This window comes from Pipistrellus hanaki, assembly GCF_964339955.1.
Source record: "Pipistrellus hanaki genome assembly, chromosome: 3".
In the NCBI taxonomy this organism is placed as follows: Eukaryota; Metazoa; Chordata; class Mammalia; order Chiroptera; family Vespertilionidae; genus Pipistrellus; species Pipistrellus hanaki.
Genome location: NC_140505.1, coordinates 144456452 through 144476152, shown reverse-complemented (window position 1 = coordinate 144476152; position 19701 = coordinate 144456452). Strand labels below are relative to the sequence as shown.

At 40.3% G+C, this 19701-nt stretch overlaps 1 pseudogene across 1 annotated transcript; it reads left to right on the top strand.

Moving 5' to 3' along the window:
* Positions 1 to 6797: 6797 nt before the first annotated feature.
* On the top strand, positions 6798 to 7889 carry LOC311619733 (ATP synthase F(0) complex subunit C2, mitochondrial-like; annotated as a pseudogene). The gene is made up of 2 exons: positions 6798 to 6844; positions 7370 to 7889. The product of its transcript is annotated as an ATP synthase F(0) complex subunit C2, mitochondrial-like (transcript).
* Positions 7890 to 19701: the final 11812 nt, after the last annotated feature.

The following is a 19701-nucleotide window of genomic DNA, read 5'->3' as shown; positions in this document are numbered from 1 at the left end:
CTTTCTTGAGACACTTTCTTCCCTTGGCCTCAAAAACTCTACATTATCTGGGTTTCCCTCCTACATTTTTTGTGGTGTTTTCTTTTTTCTCATTCTCTGCTGGTTCTTCCTCCTCTCCTAATCTTTAAATGTTGAAGTTCCTCAAGGTTCAGTCCTAGACCTTGTCCTCATTTTATTCTATGTGTTTCATACACTCAGGATGGTACGAGCTTTTATTCCTAAGGCTGAAGATCCTCTCTATATGCTAACAACATCTCTTGACATCTCTTCTTAGATTCAGATCCTGTAGTAAACTTTCAGTATCTAGCTGGTTTTCTCACAGGAATCCCAAATTGAACTAGTTATTTTCACATAAACATGTACCTCCTACACCTGACTTCTCACATCAGAAATGAGAATTACTCTTGACATCTCCCCTTTCTTTTTTGACCATCATGGAGTCAGTCACTAAGTCCTGTTAAATCTACCTTCTAGCTCTGGCTGGTGTGGTTCAGTTGGTTGAGCATCGTCCAGTGATTGGAAGGTCACCAATTGGGTTGGGGCATGTGCCTAGGTTGTAGGCTTGATCCCTGGTCGGGAAGTAGCCAATCGATGTTTCTCTCTCACATCCAGGTTTCTCTCTCTCTCTTCCTGTCTTTCTAAAGTCAGTAAAGACATATATTTTTAAAAATATCACTATCCCAGAGAGCTAGCTCCCCCTTGTTCTACTACCCACTCACAATCTGCTCTCAAAGGTAATCCTCACTAAATTCTAGCACAATAGATTATTTTGCCTCTTTTTGAACTTTATATAAATGGAATGTAGTCTTTTATATATGGCTTCTTTCATTTAATGTTGTTTGTGAAGTTTACTCATAGCATTAAATGTAATTTGAAATTGTCCTCATTGCTTCATAGTACCCCATTGTATAAATGTACCACAATTTATCCATTTCCCAAATGTTAATGGATATTTGCACTATTTCCATCATTCTTGTACATGTGTTTGAGTGAATATATTTACAAATTTCTATGGTATGCATTTCTGCAAATATATACTTAGAAGTGGAATTGTGGGGTAAGTGGGCATGCATGTGTTTAGCTCTAATAGAAAAACTGCAAGTTTGTCCAGAGTGGTTGTAGTTATGTACATTTCCACTAGCTGTGTAAGATTTTGTTTTTTCCTTGTCCTCCTTCATTACAGCCATTCAGGAGAGTTTATAGTAATATTTATACATTGTGACTTTAATTTGTTAACTAATGAAGTTGACATCCTTCGCTTTATTCATTGTCTTTTTGGATATCCTCTTTGGTAAAATGCCTATGTTAATATTTTTTATATTTTCTCATGGGTTGTCTATCTTTATCTTAGGGATTGGTAGGAGTACATTATACATTATGAATAAAAGTGTTTTGTTGGATTTGAAGATTTAAAAAAAAAAAAGGTATGTTCCCATTCTGTGGCTTGCCTTTTCACTCTCTTAATGGTATCATTTAATGAGCAGGAGTTCTTCAATTTAACATAGCTCAGTTTGCCCTTGCTAGTTTGGCTCAGTGGATAGAGCATTGGCCTGTGGACTGAAGGGTCCTGGGTTCAATTTTGATCAAGGGCATATGCCTGGGTTGCAGGCTGGATCCCCACTTCCATCAGGGTACTCAGGGCACCTGGGGGAGGCAACCAGTTGATGTGTCTCTCTCACATTGATGTTTCTCTCTCTGAGTTTGTCCCCTCCCTCTACTCTTTCTAAAAATCAATGGAAAAATATCCTTGGATGAGGATTAACACAACAAATAAAAAATAAACAAACAAAAAAATACATGGATCAGCTGCCTCCTGCATGCCCATTATTGGGAATGGGCCCACAACTGGGGCATGTGCCTGACTAGGGAATGGAACGAGCCACCTTTCAGTACACAGGATGACACCCATCCAATTGAGCCACACCAGCCAGGGCTCATTTCTTCTTTTGGAAATATTGATTGCCTACTAAGGTGCATATATTGGGCCAGACATAGTCTAGGTGTTTGTTTGGCTAAGATTTAAATGCATGTGGTACATTCTGAAAACTTCCAAGGAAGAGGCGTGGTGTGATCCTGTTCAAAGAGAAATATATTATCTTCTATAGAGGCCTGGTGCATGAATTCGTGCATGCGTGGGTCCCTCGGTCTGGCCAGAGATTGGGACCATCTGGCCGACTTGGGGGAGGAACCATGAGAGGTTGGCCACCGTGGGAGGTTGGCTGTGGGAGTGCATTGATCACCAGGAGGCAGCTCCTGCATTGAGTGTCTGCCCCCTGGTTGTCAGTGCATGTCATAGCAACTGGTCAACCGGTTAAAAAGTCATAATGGTCACTTAGGCCCAGTGCACAAAATTCGTGCGTGGGAGGGGAAGTCCCTTAGCCCAGCCTGCACCCTTTTCAATCTGGGATCCCTCAGGGGATGTCTGACTGCCTTTCCCAACCCAGAACCACTGACTCCTAACCACCTGCCTGCCTGATCACTCCTAAACCCTCTGCCTGCCTGCCTGATTGCCCCTAACTGCTCTCCTGCTGACCTGATCACCCCTAACCTCCTCTTCCTCACCCTGCGCCTGGGACCCAGGATTCCCTCCTCCGGCTGGTCACAGGGACCCAGGAACCAGGCTTCCCTCCCTCTGGCTGGCCACAGGCACCCAGGACCCAGGAAGGCTTCACCCAGGCTGGCTGCAGCTACAGGGGACTGCAGGTGGGGCAGGCAGTTTGTCCCTCTCCTGGGCTGCAGGCACAGCTGCTGTGCCTGGGACCACAAGGACTGTGGGGCATGAGGATTGTCCCTCTCCCAGGCCACAGGCACAGGCACAGGTGCAGCCACTGGCGGGGCGGGCAGCTTGTCTCTCTCCAGGGTCCCAGCCTGCTGGTCCTCATTCCTCTCTTGTGAGCTCATTTGTGCCTGGCTGGTCCCCATTCCTCTCTCCCAATGTGAGTGTTTGAGCCTTTACAGCAGTGATGGCATGAGGGTGTGATGACCATTTGCATATCAGGTCTTTATTATATAGCACATGTGTCAAACACAAGGCCCGCAGGCCAAATCCAGCCCGCCAGGCCTTGCAATGTGGCCCGCACCGCGCTGTCATCACTGCACTCCGCTGTCAGTTTATGACATTGTCAGTTTATGACTGTTCAGTAAACCATTCGGCCCACGATTTAGGCTGGATTTTAGATTTTGGCCCCTTCTCTGATTGAGTTCGACACCCTTATTATATAGGATAACCTGTTGGTGTTGGCATAATGGTGTGGTATAGAGAATGCAGAAAGGCTTCCTGGAAGAGATGATATTTGGGACTATCTTAAAAAATAAATAGGAGTAGTAAGCACACATAAAAGAGTGTAAACATAGACAACTGGGTGAGTTTCAGAAAAGAGGTGCTTTGTTACATAAAGTACTAGAAAAGGGACCTGGTCGGAGGATTATGCAGAGTCAATTATGAAAGGACTTTATTTCAAACTCAATGAGAACCACTAAAGGAACGGAATAATGAACTTTGCATTTCACACAGATCCTTCTGACTGCTGCACAGAGAGAATAGATAGAACAAAATTGGGGGTGGAGGACCATAACACAGGAAAACTGGTTAGAAGATTGCTGGTTAGTATGATAAGACTGATTGTAATAGCAATGGAAAGAAGTAGAAATATTTGGTAAATTTATGGAGGGTTGAATCTAAAGGAGCTGGTGATGTGTAGGAATGAAGAGCAGTGAAGAATGAAGGATGGTTACCGGCTCCAGAGTCAGGCAGACCTAGGTTCAATTCTTTTTGTCACAGTTCATACCAGAATAGAAAGTCTGTTAGGGTTTTAAAGAATGGACTAGAAAGATTTGAGATGGAAGGCAAGGAGACTATTTAGGAGGCTATTTTAGTCATCTAAGCTTCAAGATAAGGGCCTAAGGCTAACAGAAGGAAAGAGAAGGATTGGAAGGGAAGAGATGGACTTAGGGGATATTTAGCAGCTTGACTTACCAGATTCAGGAACAGACTTAATAAACTAAAGACAGTAAAGTACTGCAAGAGAAAAGTGTCAGAAAATGAAACAAAGAAAAACAGGTCAAAGAAGGAGGAGGAAAAGCAGAAGCCATTGATATTACAGAAACAAAGGAAGGACAGTGTCAAGATAGATTGCTGAACAATATCAACTACTGCTGAGAAGTTGTTCAAAAGGACAGAAGAATGTTCATTGGACTTAGCAAAAAGGAAATAAGTATACAACATGGGCTTGATACAAAAGGCATAAAACTTGTTTCCTGTTCCAGAGTAGTTCAAGGTCCAAGGACAGAAACTGTTATTACAACATATTATGTTGTGTGATATGAGAGCAAGGTTTATGCAGGAACTGCTGGACACAAAGAACTGGGTTACATTCCTTCAACCCACGATGATGTTCACTGTCTCATGCCATATCACTGCCTCTGCATTTTTTGTGAAATGACCACCCTATCCACCTCACACTGCCTTCCTGTGAAGGTTTGAGTTTTAAAAGGACAAATTCAAGCAAGTACATTTTCCTTAAATTCTCCAACAAAAACACATTTCACATTCTAAATTTAAGCAGGGTGATGGAGATGATTATGCTGACACGCTGAATTTACATTTATCTTTATTTCAGGGTTCAACTGATGCATATATTGAGTGAATTGGTATTCACTGTGTATGGCCTTTAAAGACTATCTGCTGCATTCACTTGCGGTGAATTTATTTTGGATAATGATGGTAAGAATTATCTGTGGTTGGCTGGCTGGCGTGGCTCAGTGCTTGGAGAATCAACCTATGAACCAGGCAGTCACGGTTTGATTCCCTGCCAGGGCACATGCCTAGTTTACAGGTTCAATCTCTAGCATCATTGATATTTCTATCTTTCTCTATATCTCCCTTCCTCTCTGAAATCAATAAAAATATATTTTTTAAAAAGAATAACCTGTGGTAATTTTGGTAACTGAGTTTCATCTATTTTAGGAAGGGATTTTATGTATATAGCAGAGATAAATATTAATGAATTTCTGTTCTAGAAGTAAGACATAAAACAATGCAATAAGGCCGAAACTGGTTTGGCTCAGTGGATAGAGCGTCAGCCTGTGGACTAAAGGGTCCCGGGTTCGATTCCGGTCAAGGGCATGTACCTTGGTTGCGAGCACATCCTCAGTAGGGGGTGTGCAAGAGGCAGCTGATCGATGATTCTCATTGATGTTTCTCACTCTCTATCCCTCTCTCTTCCTCTGTAAAAAATCAATAAAATATATTAAAACAAACAAACAAACAAACAAACAACAATTCAATAAGGCCTAGCCAGTGTGATTTAGTTGGTTGGAGCCTTGTCCTGTACACCAAAAGGTGGTGCATTCAATTCTCTATCAGGGCACATAACTAGGTTGCAGATTCAGTTTTCCTTTGGGGCATGTGCAATTTTTCTCTTTCACATTGGTGTTTTCTCTCTCCTTTCTTCTCTCTAAAATTAATTTTAAAAAAAAAACACACATATAAAGCAATGCAATAAACATCTACACTCTGTAATCTACACTAATAAAAGAGAAACATGCAAATTGACTATACCTCCATGACGCCCACCAGCCAATAAGGAGTGAGTATGCAAATTAATCCAATAAAGATAGTGGGTTAATTTGCATATGCAGGCATGGAGCAGCTGGGCAGGGCAGGACACCTGCTATGAGGGGAAGGGTGGGAGGTAGAGGGAGCTACAGGAGCAGCATTCTGGCAGGAGCCAAGACTAAAGGGTCCGGGCCAGAGCAAAGACCTGGGTCCCAGGTGCTGGAGGAAAACTGGTGCAGGCAGCCAAGGGAAGGAAGGCCTATTCTTTTTTTTTTATTATTTTTAAAAAAATATATCTTATTGATTTTCCAGAGAGGAAGGGAGAGGGATAGAGAGCTAGAAACATCGATGAGAGAGAAACATCAACTAGCTGCCTCCTGCACGCCCCCCACCAGGGATGTGCCCACAACCAATGTACATGCCCTTGACCGGAATCGAACCTGGGACCCTTTAGTCCACAGACTGACGCTCTATCCACTGAGCCAAACCAGTTTCGGCAGGAAGGCCTATTCTTGCATGAATCTTCATACAACAGGCCTCTAGTATTAAAAACATATCTCTGTTATTGTAATAAAATGCTTTGAGGTTACTCATTGATATTTAGTAATTTACTGAACCACTCATTAACAAAATATTTTTACCTTGAGCTACACATTTTAATATGTAATTTTGCTCTGGTATATCAAATCTCCTGATGAAATCTGACATTTGGAAAAAGGGATACAACTTAAAGAGGCTCAGAAGCATCCTGAGAGGAAAAGAAAATGAAAAAGATGGATAATCTCAGTTTTCCATTCAACACAATCTATAATCTGATTGCATTTCAGTAACTCAGATTACACACACTCACAAGAATGCACACTGACCCACCTCTGTCCCGCCCCTCCCCTTCCTTCCAAAGCAGATGGAAATTAGGTGGCAGACTGGGAAGGTTGCCATGGTGCTCTGGCGACAGAGATTTAATAGGAATCAAAAGAAGCCCCAGAGTCCCCTCCCCCAAGTATCCAAATGTGTGTTTCTCTTTTTTCTCTCAAATCCTTGTCTGAATTCCATGTTATAGATAACCAAGGTGAGACTGATTTACCAGTGAACAACAAAAAAAAATTACTCTTTCCAAACTGTTTATAGGTGAATTACTATTGTTAGAAGTAAAATACTGGGGAATTACAACTGGCCCATTTTTAAGTTAGAGCCAGCCACACAAAAGGTAAGAATTCATTTAAAAGATATTTTATGCAACATGCCCCCAGAATTTTTTTTACTGATTTTTCCCCCCATCGATGACCCGTAGGCATCTCAAATTCAGTATATCCAAATGAAATTAGTTACTTTTCTCCATTATTCTCTTTCCTGTTCTAGAATCTAAATTATTCTATATTCTCCCTACCAGTTCATTGTCACTATATTTCTAGTCTACCAAGCTAGATTAAAATAATAATAACCTCATATAATACTTATTATGTGTCAGACACCATTCCTGGCACTTTGTGTATATTAACTCATTTAAGTTAATCCCAACTGATCAGTAAATTCTGTCAATTATATTTAAAAATTGTCTTAACAAATATTTACACAATGAACAAATGACTAATCTTTTGAAGTGTGACCAATTTTATTAGCCAAGGGGCCTAGTTCAAGGGGAGGATGTGGCATAATATTTAGGACTTGGTCTTTGAAGTTTCTTCTTTAAGTGTTACATGTAAAAACCCAAAAGCCACTTCCTATCACTATTCTCCGCTCCCCCCCCTGCGCCGCCCCCCCCCCCCCCCACACACACACACACATACTCTATCTGCTCTGCCCTGGGAGCAGCTCCCCTCATCCCCTGAAAACGTAGGCCTGCACCAAGTTTGTCTCCACCCACTCCTTGGTCAGGAGCCCCTCTCAGCTGAGCTGGTCACTGTCTGCGGTGGTGCTGAAAACGACCAGAGACACTGACAGATGAGAGCCTCAGCAGCTTGGCAGCCCACGTCCCCTGACCTTGCTTATTTCTAGCTGCAGCTTCCAAACCAGTGCCATTTCAAGGGACATCGGCACAGCAGCCAAGTTCATTGGGGCTGGGGCTGCCACAGTAGGGGTGGCAGCTCTGGGGCTAGAATTGGGACTGTGTTTGGGAGCCTCATGATTGGTTAAGCCAGGAACCCTTCTCTGAACCAACAGCTCTCCTAGGCCATTCTGGGCTTTGCCCTCTCAGAGGCCATGGGGCTCTTTTGCCTGATGGTGGCCTTTGTCATCCTTTTCGCCATGTGAAGGAGCTGTCTCCACCTCCCATAGTTCTTTTTCCTGTGTCTTGTCTGCCTAGTATGTTCCTTTTCCTATACCTCCCAGGCAGCCTGGGTTTGACAGAAGGAAGACAAATAAATGCTGTATTATTAATAATAATAACAAAATCCAAGAGCCAAAATAGTATATTTTGTAGCATATTGGAAACACCTCTAACCAGTGTTTCCTATATGTGCTGAAATAACTAGAGTGCTCGTTAAAACTAGTACTGATTTCCTGCCCTACCTGGTTTGGCTGAGTGGATAGAACATCTGCTGCAGACTGAAGGGTGCCGGGTTCAATTCCAGTCAATGGCACTTGCAGGCTGGATTCTCAGTAGGGGGTGTGAAGGAAGCAGCCCATTAATAATTCTCATCATTAATGTTTCTTTCTTTTTTAAAAATAAATATTTATTGTTCATATTGTTACAAAAGTTCCTCATTCCCCCCCTCCCCCTCCAGGTTCCCACCTCACCTTCTGCCCTTTCCCCACCCTCATTGTCCTCATCCATAGGTGCACAGTTTATGTTCAGTCTCTTCCCACACCCCCCACTCCTCTTTTCCCCAAGAATCGTCAGTCCATTCCCCTTCCATACCTCTGATTCTATTATATTCAACAGTTAATATTGTTCATCAGGTGTTTTTTTTTGTTTTTTTTTTTTTAAATATATTTTATTGATTTTTTACAGGGAGGAAGGGAGAGAGATAGAGAGCTAGAAACGTCGATGAGAGAGAAACATCAACCAGTTGCCTCTTGCACAACCCCTACCAGGGATGTGCCCACAACCAATGTACATGCCCTTGTCCGGAATCGAACCTGGGACCTTTCAGTCCGTAGACCGACGCTCTACCACTGAACCAAACCGGATTCGGCTCATCAGGTTTTTTAATTCCCTTGGTTTTTAGATTCACTTGTTGATAGTTACATATTTGTTGTTCATAATTTTTATCTTTATTTTCTTCCTCTTCCTAAAGAACCCCCTTCAGCAATTCATATAATTCTGGTTTGGTAGTGATGAACTCCTTTAGCTTTTTTTTATTTGTGAAGCTCTTTATCTAGCCTTCAATTCTGAGTGATAGCTTTGCTGGGTAGAGTATTTTTGGCTGTAGATTCTTGTTATTCATCACCTTGAATATTTCTTGCCATTCCTGTCTGGCCTGCATGGTTTTTGTTGAGAAATCAGCTGACAATCGTATGGGTGCTCCTTTATAGGTAACTACCTGCTTTTCTCTTGCTGCTTTTAATATTGTCTCTTTGTCTTTTGTTCTTGGAATTTTAATTATGATATGTCTTGGTGTGATCCTCTTTGGTTTCCTTTTGTTTGGGGTTCTGTGTGCTTCCTGGACTTGTAAGTCTATTTCTTTCACCAGGTGGGGGATCATCATTAATGTTTCTATCACTCTCTTCCTCTCTGAAATAAATAAAAATATATTTAAAAAAAATTTTTTTAAAAATACTGATTTCCTGCAACCCGCTTGGGACCCCTCTCTGCTGCAGAGAGCTTTGTTAGTTTACCTTCTCTAAAAAAACACCTCTGCTTTCACTAAAAATATATACTAGAGGCCCGATGCACGATTTGTGCAAGGGGCTTGGCCCTCGCAGCCACAGTGACTGCCTCTGCCTCGGCTCTCACACCAGCAGCTTTGTCTGGAAGAATGTCCAGAAGGTCGTCCGTTCTAATTAGCACATTACGCTTTTATTATTATAGATATACATATTGATTTCTGGTTCTTACAACAGAGCATCTGATTTAGCAGGTCTAATTCTCTTAGAAATACCAGTACCATTTTCTTAGAATTAATAATTTACCATTTGGAACTACAGAGTTTTAATGCTTTTGGGTGGTGTAGTTCAGCCATTTCTAAATTCTGATAACTCCTGGATAAGTTGATAGAGAATTACTCTCTAGATAGTTGTAATCCTGAAAGACATAATACCTAATGATGCCGAGCCTAAAAAGATGTTTTAGGAAACATATCTCCATCTTTCTTTAGATTTAAAAATCAAATGTGCATGTGCAGAAGAGAAGAGAGGCTGCATTTTTCTTCATCTGCCCAGCCTAAAAGATCATTTAGGAAACAATTCTCCATCCCCCTTATACACTGATTATACATGTGTTGCAGAAAAAGGATTAGAAAAGGCTGTGGGATTTTAATTCATCTGCTTTTAAGAAAGGCAATCTGTTGTTTTAGTATATGGCTTATAAGAGATGTAGAGTTTTACTCAAGACAGAATGGCCTGAAATAAGTCCCCCTCCATGATAAGATCATCACTGGATTTCATATATTTTAATAAATAAATCCCACTATTAATTTTTTAAAATGATTTTAGTATTTCTAGGTATGTAAGAGAGACTTTACTCTCACCCCTCAGTTACTAAGCAACATATCATACAGTTGCTAGGAGACAAATTTGAAAGCTGGGGGATACTTCAGTTTTTCCTTATCACCTTGCATACCACATGATTGTAGAGAAAAGAGACAAATGTTAATGGAATGTAGAAAAGATGGAAAAGGAGAGATAATGGTGGAGAAATAGAATAAGGAGAATAGCAAGGTATTTAAGAAGAAGAATGTGTGAGGTTGGCAGAGGAAGGCTATTATGCAATTTCCTTGACTGAGTCATGGAAAACCTTAAATTGCCAGTGTTTTAAATTCTGGATGTTTTTACTTTTTCTAAAAATAAAAATAGAGAATAAACTTGGAGATTACAATTTTTTCATGTAGTATTTCTGAATATTTTCAGAAGAGTAGAAATCAGTTGTAACTCTTACAGAAGACTGGCGATTACAAACACATTAAACAAGTCATATATTATTTAAAGTTCCAAATTCAGGTATACAACACTATTTCCTTGCATTTCTCCTTCAAAAGAGTTAAAAAAGGACAGTGCTAAGAGGGAGGTTAGAATATAAGTGTTCTTAGCTCTTGGACAGGATATGTTTCTGTACAAAAATTTAAAAATCTAGCATAAAAGGGGGAAAGAAGAAGCTCTTGTGCTGTATTTGGACTCTGTTGTATCTGAAATAAGAAACCAGGCTCCAGGTTTCACTGTGAGCATGTGAAAGGTTGAGTCTTTGTGTCTCTGTGGCATTTACTGTTGCTGGCAACCAGGAAGCTGCCTAGTGATTATTGCTAGGTCCTCAGTGCTTCTGTTTGCCTGAAACCTTAATCAGTGCCAGAAACACCAGAGATAAAAATCGTTGCAGAGAATCCAGCGCCTCTTATCCTCAATGGTCCTATTGCGAACAGTCCACCTTGTGTTCTGTGAAAATCAGTGTAAAATGGAGACTTCACAGAAGGAGTTCATCCTCAGCTTCCTCTTCATGAATGCCAGTTTTCTCAGCGCAGAGAACTGAGAAGACCGGGGCATGATTTAATTAAAATATGGTTTATATTTTTGGTGTTCTCAGCTTTATATTTTTATTTATTAAATTATTTTAGAGAGAGAGAGAGAGAGAGAGAGAGAGAGAGAGAGAGAGAGAGTCAGAGAGACATTGATTTGATGTCCCACCTATGTGTGCACTAATTGGTTGATTCTTCTTAAAAAATATTTTTATTGATTTCAGAGAAGAAGGGAGAGGAAGAGAGAGATAGAAACATCAATAATAGGGCTCCACCCTGAAACCTCGCCCCATCTGTAACTGCGAAATGCGACAACAAAATAAATCACAAACAAAAGAAATGGAGGACAAAAAGCGTCTGGATATAGAGTTCAAATCTACGCTTATAAGGTTTTTCAAGAATTTCCTAGAAAAGATGGATAAGACCTATGAGGATATGAAAAGAGATCATCAAGAAATGATAAGGGAACAACAAGAAATAAAGAATACATTGTCTGAAATAAAACATATTTTACAGAGTCCTAAAAACAAAAGGGAAGATGGCAAGAATCAAGTCAAAGATTTGGAACATAAAGAGCCAGAAGACACTCCTCCACAGAAGCTAGAAGGCAAGAGAATCCAGAAAATTGAAAATAATGTAAGAAACCTCTGGGACAACTTCAAGCGAACCAACATCAGAATTATGGGGGTCCCAGAAGATGAGAGAGAGCAAGATATCGAAAACATACTGAAAGAAATAGTGACAGAAAACTTCCCCCACCTGGTGAAAGAATTAGACTTACAAGTCCAGGAAGCGCACAGAACTCCAAACAAAAGGAATCCAAAGAGGACCACACCGAGACACCTCATAATTAAAATTCCAAGAGCAAAAGACAAAGAGAGAATATTAAAAGAAGCAAGAGCAAAGAAGGTAGTAACTTATAAAGGAGCACCTATACGATTGTCAGCTGACTTCTCAACAGAAACCATGCAGGCCAGAAGGGAATGGCAAGAAATATTCAAGGTGATGAATAGTAAGAACCTACAGCCGAAGATAATCTATCCAGCAAAGCTATCACTCAGAATCGAAGGTCAGATAAAGAGCTTCACTAATAAAAAAAAGCTAAAGGAGTTCATCACTACCAAACCAGAATTATATGAATTGCTGAAGGGGGTTCTTTCAGAAGAGAAAGTAAATAAAGATAAAAATTATGAACAACAAATACGTAACTATCAACAAGTGAATCTAAAAACCAAGGAAATTAAAAAAAAAAAATCTGATGAACAATAGTAACTGTTGAATATAATAGAATCAGAGGTATGGAAGGGGAGTGAACTGATGATTCTTGGGGAAAAGGGGAGAGGGGGGCGTGGGAAGAGACTGAACATAAACTGTGCACCTATGGATGAGGACAATGGGGAGTGGGGAAAGGGCAGAGGGTGGGGTGGAAACCTGGTGGAGGAGAGCAATGGTGGGGGGGGGGAAGGAACATTTGTAATAATATGAACAATAAAAATTTATTTTAAAAAAAAAAAAGAAAAGAAAAAGAAACATCAATAATGAGAGAGAATCACTGATTGGCTGCCTCCTACATGCCTCACGCTGGGCAGTGAGCCTACAACCCTTGGGTATGTGCCCTGACTGGCAATCAAACCATGACCTCCTGGTTCATAGGTCGAAGCTCAACCACTGAGCCACTTTGGCCGGGCCATTGGTTGATTCTTGTATGTTCCCTGACCAGGGATGTAACCCCAAACCTTGGATAATGCTCTAATCAATTGAGCTGCCAGGCCAGGGCTTGCCTGCTTTAACTAACACATAATATAGAGTCTGAGATAAGGAACACAGAAAATAATTTAATTTTTTCCCCCAGATTTAGATGACTCCAGTTCTGAAGGCAGAAAGGACCCAGCAACATTGCTGACAGCTTGAGTTGCCCTTAGTGACCATAGAAGCCATGGTACAAATGATGGTACCATTTCAAACAGGAGTCCAAAAGATTTTGATAAAGATTCATGTTAGCATCATCCCCAGAAATAACTGAAGTTCTTTCTTGAAATTAATTATTGGTTCATAGATAAACTTCACAAATCAGTATAGCCCACTTAAGCCATCTTGTGCAAGTGCAGACTTTAAATTTTGTTTCTTGTGTATTTTCTATCCAAATGTAGATATTTATAGCTCTGAACTTACCTGGGAACAACTGCAAATCTCAGCTGATGTTTAGTAAAGATGGTGCTGAGATGACATGAATATCTACTTACATAAGGCATCTGGTTTCTAAGAGTGGGTCTAAATATTTATTGTTGTAATTATTACTAATTTTGAGCACCTAAGCAAAGCTAAGTACTGTATTATCTAATTTAATCCTCAAAATCATTCTAGGAAGAGATACAATTATATTCACTTTTTCCTCAGTTGAGAAAACTGATTCAGAGGTTCAGAAGAGTTCATATGCCCAAGGTCTCCCAGAGCTAATAAGTGACAAAATGAAAAATCAAACCTGGATTTACCCGGCTCCAGTATTTAATTCTATGTATTCTTCTTTAAAAAGAATGCTTGCTCTAGCTAGTTTGGCTCAGTGGATAGAGTGTCAGCCTGTGGATTGAAAGGTCCCAGGTTCGATTCTGGTCAAGGGCACATGCCCAGGTTGTGGGCTTGATCTCCAGTGTGGGGTATGCAGGAGGCAGCCGATTCATGATTCTCTCTCATCATTGATGTTTCTCTCTCTCTCCCTCTCCCTTCCTCTCTGAAATCAATAACACATTTATATAAGAGAATGATTTTTATATGGGAATAAATTGTGTAGTGCATCATTATGTCAAGGGGAAGAGCACAGGCTCCGGACTCCCTCTGTCCCTTATAGAATGGCAGGGACTCAGAATGTCTGCTCCCTCTGGGTTGGCTTTGCCAAACAGGCCCTAATAGGACAGTCTTCCAGAACCTGGCAATTCACTATCCTTGCATTTCCCCAAATCTAGATTATCCCTATTATAATAACACCCTATGGGGTCTTTAGATGGATGGTTCTGATTGAGCTCTGCATTTCGAGTCCACTGAACCTGATAATTCTTTTTCAATGAGAGGCAAAGACTTGTCCTTAGAGCAGTGATTTTCAACATTTTTATCTCATGGCACAGAAAAACTAATTACTAAAATTCTGAAGCACACCAAAAAATATGTTTTGCCATCTAACAAAAAAAACAAAAAACCAACAAACAAAAAAGGTATAATTTTGATTCTTCACACCAGATGGTTATTGTTGGGTTGTCTGTTGTCATTTTTTAATTTGACAGTCTAAGGGAAAAGAGATTAGTGCTCTAGACCAAATAGTCAAGTATAGCATGTTGTACAAATTCTTGTGGCACACCCAGTTAAAAATTGATGCACAAAGTGAAAAAAGTTGGACATAAAAGGTATATATTGTATGATTTTATTTATATAAAATATCCATATTAGAATAATCCTTGGAGACAAAAAGTAGATTAATAGTTGCTTGGGCTGCTAGGGAGAGAGGGTATAGGAAGAGATTGAAGTGAATGGAAATGAAGGCTTAGATTTACAATTTCTTTGTGGGATAATGAAAATAATCTAAAATTGATCATGGTGACGATTGCATAACTCTGTGAATATACTTAAAACCATTAAATTGTGCACTTTATATGAATGAATTGTATGATATGTTAATTATATAGAAATAAAGCTTAAAAATTATAGCCATGAAAAAAATTATTTCCTGGATCTGTTCATTGAATAGGCCTAGAAATAATGGCATCCCAGCAGCAAAAAGTTCCCTTAGCACCAAGATTGCAAATTTTAAAAACCATTCCCAAACCATTTAGGAGGTCAGGGGGGTCCCAGAATAGAACTTGATAAAACAATCTATTAAAAATGTATGGAACAACTTCAGTGAAAGAGGATGGAGAGAAAAGGTGCTGATCTAAGTAACTTTGGAGATGAGTGGAGTCTGTAAGACTAAGGGCAAGAGGAACTGTGTATAAGTAAGCACTATACTCAATAAAGATGTTTCCCATGAGGGTACAGATGAACCATTTGGAAACCACTATACATGTATACTGGAGTTGAACAATTAGGTAAATGGATGGCAGCTGATGGTGGGAGCCAGGGTTCTTTCTTTTTTTTTTCTTTTTCTTTTTTTAAAAAAATATATTTTATTGATTTTTTACAGAGAGGAAGAGAGAAGATAGAGAGTTAGAAACATCGATGAGAGAGAATCATCAATCAGCTGCCTCTTACACACCCCCTACTGGGGATGTGCCTGCAACCAACGTACATACCCTTGACCGGAATCAAACCCAGGACCTTTCAGTCCACAGGCTGATGCTCTATCCACTGAGCCAAACCGGTTTTGGCCAGGGTTCTTTCTTACTGTTGGAGTTGGAGGTTACAGATAAGCAAGAAGCCAAAATGATTCATGTGAGAGTTGGAGACATCAGTATGAATGTTTAGCTTAATATAGATACAGTGTTGCATATAGAAATACTAATAAGTATGTGTGTAATATACAGATTATGTATATATATATTCAGATATTTCCTTTCTCTATCAGCTGAGAGTGCTTAGAAGCAATGATACCCCAAGAACAACTAAGGAAATCTGAATTAGGTGTGGGCTTCAGTTAATAATAATGTAGCAATATTGCTTCATAAAATGTGACAAATATATCAAACTACTAATTTAAGATGCTAATAATAGGGGGAACTGGGTGTGGAGTATATGAGACTTCTTTGTACTATCGTAACTTTTCTGTAAATCTAAAACTGTTCTATAACAAAAAGTTTACTTGAAAAATATTTTCTTCAAAAAAAAGAGTCAGGGCTTCATGGAGATAGGGCTAATTTCTACCAAATGGGAAAACATATTCACCAATGATACATTTGATAAGGAGTTAATATCCAAAATTTATAAAGAACTCATACTACTCAACACCAAAAAAATGAACAACCCAATTAAAAAATGGGCAGAGGATCTGAATAGACACTTCTCCAAAGAGGACATAAAGAAGGCCAATAGACATATGAAAAGATGCACAACATCACTAATAATCAGACAAATGCAAATAAAACCACAACAAGATATCATCAATAAATCCACAAATGACAAGTGTTGGCAAGAAGTTGTAGAAAAAGGAACCCTAATGTACTGTTGGTGGGCATGCAGATTGGTATTGGTGCATCCACTATGGAAAACAGTATGGAGTTTCCTCAAAAGATTAAAAATGGACCTGCCTTACAACTCAGTGATTCCTCTTCTGGGGCTTTATCCAAAGAAACCCAAAACACTAATTCAAAAGAATATATGAACCCCTATCTTCATTGCAGCAATATTTACAATAGTCAAGCTATGGAAGAAACCCAAGTGCCAATCAATAGACAAGTAGATAAAAAACCTTTGGCACATATGTACAATAGAATATTACTTGCCCATAAAAAGAATGAAATCTTACCATTTGCGACAGCATGGATGGATCTAGAGGGTATTATGCTTAATGAAATAAGTCAGTCAGAGAAAGACAAGTACCATATGATTTCACTTGCAAAATAAACAAATAAAATAGAAACAGACTTTTAGATACAAAGAGGGAACTGATGATTGCCAGAGGGGAGGGGAGGGTTGGGGCAATTAGTAAAAAAGATGAAGGGACTAAGAAGCATAAATTGGTAGCTACAAAATAGTAATAGGTAAGGAAGTAAAGCATTGAAAATCTATATATATATATCTATAAAAGCCAAGTGACTGAAATGACCAGAGCGACCTGAAGGACTAGAATGACCAGTTGCTATGATGTGTACTGAGGCCAGCCAACCGGTCCTGTCGGGGACAGGGCCGGCTAGTCAACCTCCTGCAGCCCCTTCCCCCACTGGCTAACTGCCCCCCACCCCAGAATTCATGCACCAGGCCTCTAGTATAGTCAATAATAAAGTGATAGCTACGTATGGTGCCAGATGGGAACTATTGAGGTGAACACTATGTAAATGATATGATTTTCTAACCATTAAGCTGTTTACCTGAAACCAGTACATAATAAAAAGAGCTGGGGGAGAGAGAGAAGGAAAGAGATGAAGCAAGTGTTGTGAAATCTTGATTATTGGTGTATCTAGATGATAGGTATGTAGGGGTTAATTATACTATTCTACTTTTGAACGTGTTTGAAAATATCCACAAAAGATTTTGAAAAGCAACTTGCAAAAAAGATATTCCATTTTTATAGAATTCACAGTGTGGTGGGCTCTATGAAGCACTGCCCAGATAGATCCCCCTTTGCTGAGGGCTTGTTGCCCTGGCTGCTGAGAGTGCTGTTGGCCCCAATCATCAGTCCCTTCAGAGACTGTTTCAACTTCAGAGAGCTTTCTCACTCAAGGTCATGCCCTTTCCTAAGGTGGCCAGGTCTAATGACTGACTGATGTGATAGTATAAAGTTCTGGCCATCTTGGCCCAACTCAGGACAATTCTAAAGGACTATTGTTGCTCCAGAGTGCCCTGTGGGGTCAGCTAAGGCAATTGTTGAGAGTCTGCATCACAACTTGACTCCTCCATCTGCCTGATCCTGTTCCCCACCCGTTTTTCCCAGATGTTGATCCCAAGCACAAGCCTTGACAAACATTGTGATGCTAAACCCCATCTCATAGTCTAGTTCCCTAAGGACCTCTATTTCTGACAGTTTAATGGGTAGAACTGTGTCCCCCCTAAAATTCCAATGTTGAAGTTCTAACCTCCAGCACCTCAGAATGCGATTTTATTTAGAAACAAATTCTCTAAGGAGGTAATTAAGTTAGAGTGAGGTCATTAGCATGAGCCCTAATCCAATATGCCTGATGTCCTTATAAAAAGGGGAAATTTGGACACAGAAACAGACATGCTTAGAAGGAAATGATGCACATAGATACAGGGAGAAGATGGCCATCCGCAAACCAAGGAGAAAGGCCTGGAACAGCTCCTTTCCTCACAGTCCTCAGAAGGACCCTGCCAACTCTTCCAACTCAGACTCCTAACCTCCAGAACCGTGAAACAAAAAAATTTCTATTGTTTAAGTCACCCAGCTTGTGGTACTTTGTTATGACAGTCCTAGCAAACTAATACAGACAAGAAGCAGAGATAAACCCTTTTGTTCAGGAGTGCAGATACAGGTAGCAAAGCTATCAAGAAAAGCAAGAGAATGAGAAGCACATGTAAAAAAATCTGTCTGAATGGTGGGAACATGTGCAAAGCTCTCTTTGCAGAGTTTGGCATTACAAGAGAAGGAAATATGGACATACACAGAAATCTGTTTCCTTTGTCAGGATTGAAGAAGACTTTCTTTGGTAATATTCATTTTTGGTCCTCCTGGGCCTCTTTCATAGCCAGTAGAATGTGTGTGTGTGTGTGTGTGTGTGTGTGTGTGTGTGTGTGTGTGTTAGGGGGCTGGGGCTGGGGGTGGATTTTCCTACTTTCATTTTTAATGTCCCAGGGAACATGTTGCTCATACGACCTCAACAATAAATCAGCTGGAAAGTCTCATTCATATAGTTTTGAGAGTGAGTTCAGCAGATTTCTTTAACTCCAACATTGACTGCAGCAGAAAATAATGTGCTTGACCTCATTCCACGTCTTCCTGGAAAATAGGATTAATGTTTACCTCAGAACAGTAATGGGAGGCTTAATGTTTCAGTGGAGGTTTTGATGAGAGGTGTTTAAGATATCCAACCTGTTTGGACTGCAATTGAGGTTGACTATTTTCTTGTTTAGCTAAACAGGAACTCTATATTGTTCTCCTTTTAATGCTAGCCGGTGCCTGTTACTGCCCCAGAGGCCAATAGCCCTGGCCTTCTCACCTTTTGGGGATACTTACTAGAGTTCCTGAAGCCTTTGCCAGGTAGGTCGCTGCCCTGCGCCTTGTGTGGTGTTGCCTTGTGAGGGTATGCCTTCCTTGCTGCTCAGGTAGCGAGTCCTTCTTCCACAACTAACACTTCCCACACACAGGAGGATTCTTAGGGCAAGCAGCTTCAAAAAGGCAATTAGCATAAAGTGGGAAAGTAGTCCAGTCTCAGAACCTGGCAACTAAAGGGACTGTAACTCAGATTACACATCTAAATTCTGGGAGTAGGGAAACAATGAAAAGGAACAATTGCTTAGTCGACATTTAAAACCTTTTTTCTAAAGCGGCGATTGTGTGTGTCTCTCTTTTTTTTTAACCCAAAGGAAAAGACACACTGAAGCTCTTCTCGGAAAACAGGTGGGATGGAGGAGATTTATTTATGACTTTCTGGAAGCACAAAGAGAAGCTTTTATTGTTGATAGGCTAGGCTGGATGGATGCCAGGAGACATCCCAGAGGAGCTGTGCTGCCAAACACTGGCTCACAAAGGGAGCTGACCCAGTCCTTTTTCATGCTGGCTGCTTGCTCAGAAATTATATCAGAGGACAGTCCTGAAAAACCTAGTATGGTTTAGAACAATTAGGGAGACTAGAGAAAAATCCTAATTCTAAGGAACCGTTTCAAGGCAAATAGAGAAGTAGTGTGTATTCATTAGCTTTGTGTAGAACTACTGTTCAGCTCATG